Here is an 11,687-nt window from a genome sequence, read left to right as displayed (position 1 = left end):
TCTTAAAAAAGAATCTCGTTTCTATTTCCCTTTGCTTAAGTAAAATGCATATTTTTTTTCATCACTGCCTCCTCCCTCTTCTCGCCGCCCCTCACCCCCCAACCCAAGGAAAAGATGTTTTTCTTTTTCCCTCTCTCAGGTGCCCCTGCCTGGTGTTTGGTGCCCGGACATCATCTTCCCGCCGATCTAATTGACAAAGCTCCCTAATTATCGCCCACCTATCCTGGCACCGCGCCTCTCCGTTCAGCCGGTCCTGCGTGGGAATGTGTATTTCCTCTGTAGGAGCAGTGTAGTAGGTTTGGGGATTTGGGAGGTGTGTCCTGCTTAGGTGAGTCGTGTTTCCCCGGGTTTTCAGCTCCCGCCCTAAGGGTGGGTACCCGGACGGTGAAGAAGATGCTTTTTTGTCTTTCCATCGCCCGGTGCCCTGGATTGTGTGTGCCTAGGGGCATTGTTCTACTCGCAGAATCCCGGGGGCTTTTGTGAGCATTTTTCTTGTAATTTTTCCTTCTTTCTCCTAAGGGTTCCGACTATTAGGAGCGTGGTTGGGTCTCTGACCTGTATCACAGGATGTGCGGCTCGGAATAGAGAGTATCTCTGCTTCTCGAGGTTACCTCTGAATGCATCCATCTATGCAGCCCACTCAACATGCACCCGGCTCTCCCTGGCTTCTTCTGGGTTCTCCTTGCCATTCTGTCGGTATCTACATCCTTTTCCTCTGGGATGGCATATCCTAAGCCCCGTTCCCTGAGATCCCTGTCTTATCTTTTGGCAAAATGCCATCTCCCCCTCCACCCCCACTTCCAAGAATATTTATTGATGTGATAATCTGAAATGAAAAGTGGTCTCCCATGAAGGGAGATGGAAGGGAAAGGGGTGTTCATCTTCCTTAATAGACGGGGCAGAGTCAGTTGACTGGATCACAGGGTTTCTCTGCACTGTGTGTGTGTGTGTGTGTGTGTGTGTGTGTGTGTGTGTGTGTGTGTGTGTGAGTGTGTGTGTGAAGGGAGGAGAAGGGGGGGCGGGGAGAGGCTGCTTTTCTAGAACAAAGATGGATCATCGCGCCCCCTGGCGGCCCAGGCGCATATTGCGCTCTCCCCTCCCGGTCCCCCCCCGAGCCCGGCTTTATTTAGCTGCATAAACAGCTGCCTCCGCGGAGCCAATCGGAGGAAACCCCACAAGCCCAACCCCCTTCCGGGAGCCAATCAGCGGGCGGCATGCAAATCACCCCTCTCTTTCATCAACTCCACGTCCGCCCCCCCCCTTCCCCCCCCCGCGGCGTGCGGACCGCAGCTGCCTTCCACCCGACCAGAAAGGGTGGGGGGGAATGTGGTCATACATATGTAAATCAGCCCCCTCCCTCCCCCCTCCTCCCCCCTCCTCCCCCCTCCCCCCTCCCCCCCTCCTCCCGTTCCTTCCCCATCTCCTCCCGTTCCTTCCCCATCTCCTCCTCCCCTTCCTTCCCCTCCTCCTCTCCCTCCTCCCGTTCCTTCCCCATCTCCTCCTCCCCTTCCTTCCCCTTCCCCTCCTCCTCCTCCCCTCCTCCCCCTCCTTCCCCATCTCTTCCCCTCCTCTCCCTCCTCCCCCTCCTTCTCGTCCCCTTCATTCCCCTCCTCCCGCCTCCTCTCCGTCCTCCCCCCCTCCCGTTCCTTCCCCATCTCCTCCCCCCTCCTCCCGTTCCTTCCCCATCTCCTCCTCCCCCTCTTCCCGTTCCTTCCCCATCTCCCCCTCCTCCTCCCCTTCCTTCCCCTCCTCCTCCTCCCCCTCCTCTCCCTCCTCCCCCTCTTCCCGTTCCTTCCCCATCTCCCCCTCCTCCTCCCCTTCCTTCCCCTCCTCCTCCTCCTCGTCCTGCCCCCTCCTGTCCCTCCTCCCCCTCCTCCCGCTCCTTCCCCTCCTCCTCCTCCTCCCCTTCCTCTCCCTCCTCCCCCTCCTCTCCCTTCCCCCCTTCCTTCCCCTCCTCCTCCTCCTCTCCCTCCTCCCCCTCTTCTCCCTTCCCCCGTCCTTCCCCTCCTCCTCCTCCTCCCCTTCCTCTCCCTCCTCCCCCTCCTCTCCCTCCTCCCCCTCTTCTCCCTTCCCCCTCCTCCTCCTCCCCCTCCTCCTCCTCCTCTCCCTCCTCCCCCTCCTCTCCCTTCCCCCCTTCCTTCCCCTCCTCCTCCTCCTCTCCCTCCTCCCCCTCCTCTCCCTTCTCCTCTCCCTTCTCCTCCTCCTTCCCCTCCTCCTCCTCCTTCCCCTCTTCCCCCTCCTCCTCTTCCCCCTCCTCCTCCTTCCCCTCCTCCCCCTCGTCCTTCTTCCCCTCTTCCCCTTCCCCCTCCTCTCCTTCCCCTCTTCCCCCTCCCCCTCCTCTCCCCCCTCCCCCCTCCTCTCCCCCCCCCCGCTCCCCCCCTTTCCCTCTGCGGCCCGGTCCCCCGCAGGCTGGGAGCCGCCGGCCGGCCGGCCAAGGTCGGCCCAGGCCAAGCGCGAGGCCCGATCCCGGTTGGTAGTTCCCCATGGGGCCCATCGAATTGTACAATCAATTTGTACAAAAGAGCACGGAGTTGGGAGCCGGAGGTCATGGGTTCTAATCCCACCTCTGTCACTCGTCAGCTGGGTGACTTTGGGCAAGCCACTTCACTTCTCTGGGCCTCAGTTCCCTCATCTGGAAAATGGGGATGAAGACTGTGAGCCCCCCGTGGGACAACCTGATCACCTTGCAACTGTATATATGTATATATGTTTATTACTCTATTTTACTTGCACATATCTATTCTATTTTATTTTGTTAATATGTTTTGTTCTCTGTCTCCCCCTTCTAGACTGTGAGCCCACTGTTGGGTAGGGACTGTCTCTAGATGTTGCCTACTTGGACTTCCCAAGCACTTAGGACCGTGCTCTGCACACAGTAAGCGCTCAATAAATACGATTGATTGATTGATTGTAACCTCACATAATAAGCGCTTAATAAATGCCATCATCATTATTATTCTCTGTGCCTCAGTTCCCTCATCTGTAAAATGGGGATTAAGGCTGTGAGCCCCATGTGGGACAACTTGATTACCCTGTATCCCTCCAGCTCTTAGAACAGTGCTTGGCACATAGGAAGCGCTTAACAAATGCCATCATCATCATTATTATTATTATTACTTGATTTGTCCTTCCCAAGCACTTAGTACAGTACTCTGCACACAGTAAGTGCTCAATAAATACAATTGAATGAATGAATCCCGATACTGGCCTCAGGGAAAGGATCCGCAGGCATATGGATTTGGAACCAGTTTGGGAGATTTGGGGAATTTTTTTTTTTTAACGCCAGATTAATTTCTCCCTTTCACACCAATGTACTGTACACGTCCGAAGACCAGGATGATGATGGATGGCTTTGGAAGCCCAGAGCTACAGGGTGTATTTGTCTTGTACATGAAGGCTACCCAGTTCCTGAAATGGCGAAAAACTGGAGATGAGATCAAACTGTGTTAAATCCAGTTAGTAGCTCTAAACCGAGTCGGGGACCGGGGGTGTTGTGTCAAGGAGGATGGCGGAGGGGGATGATTGTAAGGTTGGGGTCGAAAGGGTCATCAGAGCGGAAGGTGAGCCAACCTACAGCACAAAAAAGCCTTGGGAAAAGAGAAACAAACTGTAGAATCAATCAATCAATCAATCAATCATATTTATTGAGCATTTACTGTGTGCAGAGCACTGTACTAAGCACTTGGGAAGTACAAGTTGGCAACATATAGAGACGGTCCCTACCCAACAGTGGGCTCACAGTCTAAAAGGGGGAGACAGAGAACAAAACCAAACATACTAACAAAATAAAATAAATAGAATAGATCTGTACAAGTAAAATAAATAAATAGAGTAATAAATATGTACAAACATATATACATATATACAGGTGCTGTGGGGAAGGGAAGGAGGTAAGATGGGGGGGATGGAGAGGGGGACGAGGGGGAGAGGAAGGAAGGGGCTCAGTCTGGGAAGGCCTCCTGGAGAATCCAAAACTATATCTTGCTATTATTGACTTTTCGATTATATTCATTCAATCGTATTTATTGAGCACTTACTGTGTGCAGAGCACTGTACTAAGCGCTTGGAAAGTACAATTCGGCAACAGATAGGGACAGTTCCTACCCAACAACGGGCTCACAGTCTAGAAGGGACAGACAACGGAACAAAACAAAACAAGTAGACTGGCATCAATAGCATCGATATAAATAAATAGAATTATAGACATATACAAGTCATTAAGAAAATGAATAGAATAATAAATATGCACATATATACACAAGTGTTGTGGGGTGGGGAGGGAGGTCATTCATTCATTCATTCAATTGTATTTATTGAGCGCTTACTGTGTGCAGAGCACTGTACTAAGCACTTGGAAAGTACAATTCGGCAACAGATAGAGACAGTTCCTACCCAACAACGGGCTCACAGTCTAGAAGGGGGGAGACAGACAACGAAACAAAACAAAACAAGTAGACAGGCATCAATAGCATCAATATAAATAAATAGAATTATAGATATATACATGTCATTAAGAAAATGAATAGAATAATAAATATGTACATATATACACAAGTGTCGTGGGGTGGGGAGGGGGGTATTCATTCATTCAGTTGTATTTATTGAGTGCTTACTGTGTGCAGAGCACTGTACTAAGCACTTGGGAAGTACAAGTTGGTAACATATAGAGACGGTCCCTACCCAACAATCAATCAATCAATCAATCAATCTTATTTATTGAGCGCTTACTGTGTGCAGAGCACTGTACTAAGCGCTTGGGAAGTCCAAGTTGGCAACATATAGAGACGGTCCCTACCCAACAATCAATCAATCGTATTTATTGAGTGCTTACCGTGTGCAGAGCACGGTACTAAGCGCTTGGGAAGTCCAAGTTGGCAACATATAGAGACGGTCCCTACCCAACAATCAATCAATCATATTTATTAAGCGCTTACTGTGTGCAGAGCACTGTACTAAGCGCTTCGGAACATATAGAGACAGTCCCTACCCAACAGTGGGCTCACAGTGTAGAAGGGGGAGACAGAGGACAAAACAAAACATATTGACAAAATAAAATAAATAGAATAGATATGTACAAGTAAAATAGAGTAATAAATAAATAAATAGAGTAATAAATGAACAGAGTAATAAATAGAGTAATAATAAATAAATAGAGTAATAAACAACCGGCTCACAGTCTAGAAGTAGAGCAGAGGGAAGGAGTTGGGGCCATGGGGAGGGGAGGAGGAGCAGAGGAATAGGGGGGCTCAGTCTGGGAAGGCCTCTTGGAGGAGGTGAGCTCTCAGTGGGGCTTTGAAGGGGGGAAGTGAGCTAGTTTGGCGGATGGGAAGAGGGAGAGCATTCCAGGCCAGAGATGGGAAGTGGGCCGGGGGTCGACGGCGGGACAGGCGAGAACGAGGCCCAATGAGGAGTTTATGGATCCAGTGACTGGTAGGACACTACAGTGACAGTCCCTACCCAACAACAGTCTCACAGTCTAGAAGCGGGGAGACAGACAACAAAACCAAACAAAACAAGTAGACAGGCATCAACAGCATCAATATAAATAAATAGAATTATAGATATATAGATACATGTCATTAATAAAATGAATAAAATAATAAATATGTACCTATATACACAGGTGCTGTGCCCTTCCTTCTGCCTTAAAGAACAAACAGTCTGTGACTCGGGGAAGACACATCCTTAAATCGGTATTTTCTTCTACCCAATAACGGATATTTGCGGAGTGCTCTGAGGTCTTAATCTTTGAAAATAATGTGGAAATATGAATACCGGGTTGACTGGCATGCTTAGAAGAAAACTAAGGTACCACAGTCTATAAGTGGAAATGCGGTAATCTCTCTTCTCATTCGTAATTCCGAATCAAGTGGTAGGTCAAGAGACCTCGCATCCTTTGAAATATTGGTACGACCATCATCCTTGAAAAGAAAGGACAATTCTTTCAGCCTGCCCCCATATGAACAATATACATAAGTAGCATGTGTGTTCCGATAGGACTAGTAATCGATCGGTAGTATTTACTGAGCACCTACTGTGTGCAGAGCACTGTACAAGGTGCTTGGGAGAGTACAATGCAATAGAATTGATTGGCATGCTCTCTGCCCACAAGGAGTTTACACTTTTAGCACTTGACAGTCACCCCACCCTCAGCCTGTTGGCACTTATTTAGAGAGAGAACACTACCTGCGTGACAGAGGACTTGAGTTCTAATCCTCCATCTGCCATAATCCTTGCCGAGTGACCTTGGGCGGTGACTCAACTTCTCAGTGTCTCAGTTCTTCAACTGTAAATTGGGGATTCAATACCTGTTTCACCCTCCTACTTATTCATTCATTCAATCGTATTTATTGAGCGCGCACTGTACTAAGCGCTTGGGAAGTACAAGTCGGCGACGTATAGAGACAGTCCCTACCCTGTGATGTTCACAGGGATATTTTTGTAGGCTTTGAAGATGAAGGGAGTTATCATCTGATAGATGCAAAGGGGGAGAGAGCTCCAGGCCAGAGAGGAGGACACGAGAAAAAGGTCGATGGTGAGAGCGATGAGATGGAGGTGCAGTTAAGCAGGTTGATTTGAGTCGAGCGAAATATACGGATAAGTGCTACGGGGGTTTGCGACTAAGTGTTTACATGAAGGCTGAAGTGGCAATTGGTGGATATAAAAGGAGAAGTTTGGAGTTTACTCATACAAGGCCTCCTGGAGGAGATGTAGTTTCAGAAGGGCTTTGAAGATGGAGAGAGTTGCTCTCCGTTGGATATGGAGACAGAGGAGAGGATGTGAGCAAGAGGTTCGTAGCAGGAGAGATGATAAAGAGACACAGTGAGTAGGTGAGTTTGAAAGGTATGAAGATTGAGAGCTGAGGTGTAGGGGGAGACGTGAGTGGTTAAGTGGAAAGGAGAGAGCTGATCTAGTGCTTTAAAGCAAAGAAATACTTGTTGACTAATTTCTGCCTCTACATCACCATTCATCTGGTAAGGTAGTTTGAGCGCTGGCATTCTCTCATCGTTTTTCCCGAGAACTGTTGGATTGCCACTTCAGAGATTTCCTGCTCCGATGATTCCGTGTTTGTGATGGTTCGGAATGTGAGTGTCTCTGCTTTGCATCCAGGAAGGAATTATATGGAGGGAGTATGAACAGGATAACTAATCTTCTAACTAATTTTAGTTAATCTAACTAATCTAACTAATCTCATTCTCCCTGAAGGTGTTGGTTCAGTTTAGGGGTGGGGAGGACCTGGAAAACAAATCAGGAGATGTGTCTTCAGATCCCAGCCCTACTTCAGAAATATGCTATATCCACGGGATCCGCTAAAATGGACAGAAATCAGATTTCTCATCACTCTTTCACCATTTCACTCTTGGAGATCATGTACTGTGAGCCCGTTGTTGGTTAGGGGCCGTCTCTGTATGTTGCTGACTTGTACTTCCCAAGCGCTTAGAACAGTGTTCTGCACACAGTAAGCACTCAATAAATACAATTGAATGAATGAATAATCTGGATTTTAAGATCCTTGTGAGCAGGGATCGTGTGTACCAACTCTGCTGGTAGAGTACTCTTCCAAGCACTTAGTACAGTGCTCTGCAGCACATTTAAGCACCCCAGAGTTTAGCACATAGAAATGCTTGATAAATGCATTATTATCATTATTATTATTACAAACAGAATTAGATCCAACACTCGTGGTACAAGCAAACTGGAATGTGAGGCTCTTTTCATTGAGGGGGATATGTATTTTTTAAGCTTTTTAAATAAATGCATCAGTGCTTTGCAGAAAGCCCTGTATTACAAGAGAATAAATTGCCTTAACCTTAAAATAATTCCAAAAATGAATTCAAATCTGTTTCCACCAAGAGCTATCATAAGGAGTCCATTTAATGGACCTCACTTGGATGGTGTTGGAAAGCCATTTAACTACTTTACAACTCCATTTCACTGATGACCAAATGGAGAAATCCCTACCCAAGGATATTATGAGAATGAGATAAAGTATGAAATGCCCTGGGTTCCTTGGGAGAATGCCACTGGCCATACGAAAGACATCCAGCTGTCATTTTATTTGGACAGTCTTAGATATTCCAGTTCCCAATTCCTGAGAAAACTGCATCTCAAATTTAATAACAGTAAGAATAATGATAATTACGGTATTTGTTAAGCACTTACTATGTGCCGAACACTGTTCTGAGAGCTGGGGTAGATACAAGGTCATCAGGTTGTCCCACGTGAGGCTCACAGTCTTAATCCCCCTTTTGCAGATGAGGTAACTGAGGCACGGAGAAGTTAAGTGATTTGCCCAAAGTCATGCAGCTGATAAGTGGCAGGGTGGGATTAGAACCCAAAACCTCTGACTCCCAAGCCCGTGCTCTTTCCACTAAGCCACATTGCTTCTCTAAATTTCATGGGACTGAGATTGGAGATATCTAGATTCTGTCAAGAGCACTGAGAAAAATGGCCTGAGGCAAGTGAACAAAATTCTTTCTTTCAGGGACAGGGAAATAAGATTTAAGGCATTCCTCATTGATCTTTGCAGATCATCCTTTATCTTCAAGTCTGATTATTATACCATGAAAATATCTTCAGGATATGTGCAAAAACCTGACCTTTACTAAAGGTATCATCCATAATTTTAATACCAATAATTGCATCCCGCTGTACTTACATAGCTGTAAGCAGCAGAGCAGCAGAGAAGCAGCGTGGCTCAGTGGAATGAGCCCAGGCTTTGGAGTCAGAGGTCATGGGTTCAAATCCCGGCTCTGCCAATTGCCAGCTGTGTGACTTTGGGCAAGTCACTTAACTTCTCTGTGCCTCAGTGACCTCATCTGTAAAATGGTGATGAAGTCTGTGAGCCCCCCGTGGGACAACCTGATCACCCTGTAACCTCCCCAGTGCTTAGAACAGTGCTTTGCACATAGTAAATGCTTAATAAATGCTATCATTATTATTATTATCAAGCTCACATATCTAACATAAAGGGTAGAAATTAAGTCCAACAAGATCACCACTGAATTTTTGGATTGGTTCGGAACAGTTCCCTGGTGGGCTGAGAGAGTGGGACCTCCATGACTGGGAGATTACAGGAAGAGTAATGTACTTGGACTCTGGAAAAATTTCATCTTAATTTTTCCTTCACCTTGGGATTCTCCCTTAATTTTGTCGAATGATGTCTTCCCAGCACCGCTCCTTATTGCCTGACAACCATGCTAGCCCATGGGCAAGCAGGGCCCAACTTGGGCATTCTAGGATCAATATCAGAGAGAAGCTTTTCACAGTGATGTTGGGGTGAGCAGAAGGAGCAAGAACAATGGAGGTGAAGGAGAGTCCTCCCTCGTATGAGAGTCAGGAAAGTCAGGAAAACTAGAGCCTAAGATTCTACAGCACCAGGGTAACTGAGGGAGAAAAGAACAGTAAGAGCTGCCCTTGGGAAGTGATCAATCAATCAATTGTATTTATTGAGCACTTACTGTGTGCAGGGTACTATACTAAGCACTTGGGAGAGTACAATATAACAGAATTGGTAGAAACGTTCCCTGCCCACAAGGAATTTTCAGATTAGATGGGGAGACAGACGTTAATATCAATAAAGAAATTACCGGTATTCATTCATTCATTCAATCGTATTTATTGAATCGTAGGTATGCACCCAAGGGCTTTGGGGCCAAGAGTGGGGTGAATAAAAGATGCAAATTTAAGCGCGAGGGTGACGCAGAAGGGAGTGGGAGAAGAGGAAATGAGGGCTTTGTCGGGGAAGGCCTTTAAGAATAATAATAATAATAATGACATTTATTAAGCGCTTACTATGTGCGAAGCACTGGTCTAAGCGCTGGGGAGGTTACAAGATAATCAGGTTGTCCCACATGGGGCTCACAGTCTTAATCTCCATTTTACAGATGAGGTCACTGAGGCCCAGAGAAGTTAAGTGACCTGCCCAAAGCCACACAGCTGACAATTGGCAGCGCCGGGATTTGAACCCATGACCTCTGACTCCAAAGCCCGGGCTCTTTCCACTGAGCCACGCTGCTTTAGAAGGAGATGTCCTTCCTACCTAGACTGTGAGCCCCATGGGGGACAGGGACTGGGTCCAACCTAATTAACTTGTATTTACCTCAGCACTTAGAACTGTGTTTGGCACATAGTAAATGCTTAACAAATGCAAAAGAAAAAAGGCTTTGAAGAAGGGGAGAGTGGGGATTTGTCAGATATGCTGGAGGAGGGAGTTCCAGGCCAGAGGCAGGATGTGAGGCTTTTAGACTGTGAGCCCACTCTTTTAGACTGTGAGCCCACTGTTGGGTAAACCTGTCTCTATATGTTGCCAATTTGTACTTCCCAAGCGCTTAGTACAGTGCTCTGCACATAGTAAGCGCTCAATAAATACGATTGATGAGATAGACAAGATGGAGTTCCTCTGAGGAGGTAGGCATTTGATGAGCAAAGTTGTGTGGGTTGGGTTGTGGTAGAAAATCGGAAAGGTAAGGTATTTAGGGGCAAACTGGTTAAGTGCTTTAAAACCAGTGGGAAGGACATTTTTTTTTTTTTTTTTTGTGTGTGTGTGTGTGTGTAGAAGCAGCGTGGGTCAGTGAAAAGAGCACGGGCTTTGGAGTCAGAGGTTGTGGGTTCAAATTCTGGCTCCACCAATTGTCAGCTATGTGACTTTGGGCAAGTCACAACTTCTCTGTGCCTCAGTTCCCTCTTCTGTAAAATGGGGATTAAGACTGTGAGCCCCACGTGGGACAACCTGATCACCTTGTATCCCCCCAGCGCTTAGAACAGTGCTTTGCATATAGTAAGTGCTTAACAAATACCACCATTATTATTATTATTATTATTATATATATACACACAGGAAGGGGCAGGAGTAGGGGCCAGAACAGGGTCAAGGATCAAAGCCTGGATCATACTGGGGATTTCTACCCAACATTTGGCATTACTTCTATTTATTCTGATGAATTGACACCTGACCACATGTTTTGTTTTGTTGTCTGTTTCTCCCTTCTAGACTGTGAGCCCGCTGTTGGGTAGGGACCGTCTCTATATGTTGCCAACTTGTACTTCCCAAGCACTTAGTACAGTGCTCTGCACACAATAAGCGCTCAATAAATACAATTGAATGAATGAATGAAGGAGTCCTGGATTTTATTTCCAGTTCTGGCATCTCCTGACTTAGAAAGGAGCTGAGCTCGTCTTATACTAAACCGTAAGCTCCTTGAGGATCCGATTCATATCTTTTAACTCTATTGTGCTCCCTCAAGCACGTAATACAGTGCTCTGCACACAGTAGTGCTCAGTAAATACTGGTGATTGATCATACACCAATAGCTGCTGTTGCCAGAGATTTTTGGAATATCATTTGAAGTCGGCTGAAGCTGAACTATAATGATTGCCAACCTGATGGTCTAACCGTGCTCCTCTGATCACCTGACAGAACAAATTAATCTATAATTAGTGCATCGCTAAATTTGCAGCTCTGATTCCTAGTGTAAACGAGACTTCTGACCCAGGGCAAAACACCTCCCCTCAAACCCAGAAGTGAACTTTGAAGGCAAACTGCTTAATTTCAGAACTTTTCTTTTCAATAGGTTTATGGTCAGGGCAATCACAGCGACTTAATATGTCTGATGTGCTGGTTTTCTAAATTTTAGCTCCCTTTTCAAAAAACAGCAGGAGCCCCTCCCTTGTCGCAATACTGAAAT

The sequence above is a fragment of the Tachyglossus aculeatus genome, chromosome 23 (assembly GCF_015852505.1).
Source record: "Tachyglossus aculeatus isolate mTacAcu1 chromosome 23, mTacAcu1.pri, whole genome shotgun sequence".
NCBI lineage: Eukaryota > Metazoa > Chordata > Mammalia > Monotremata > Tachyglossidae > Tachyglossus > Tachyglossus aculeatus.
This window is presented reverse-complemented; position numbering follows the sequence as displayed.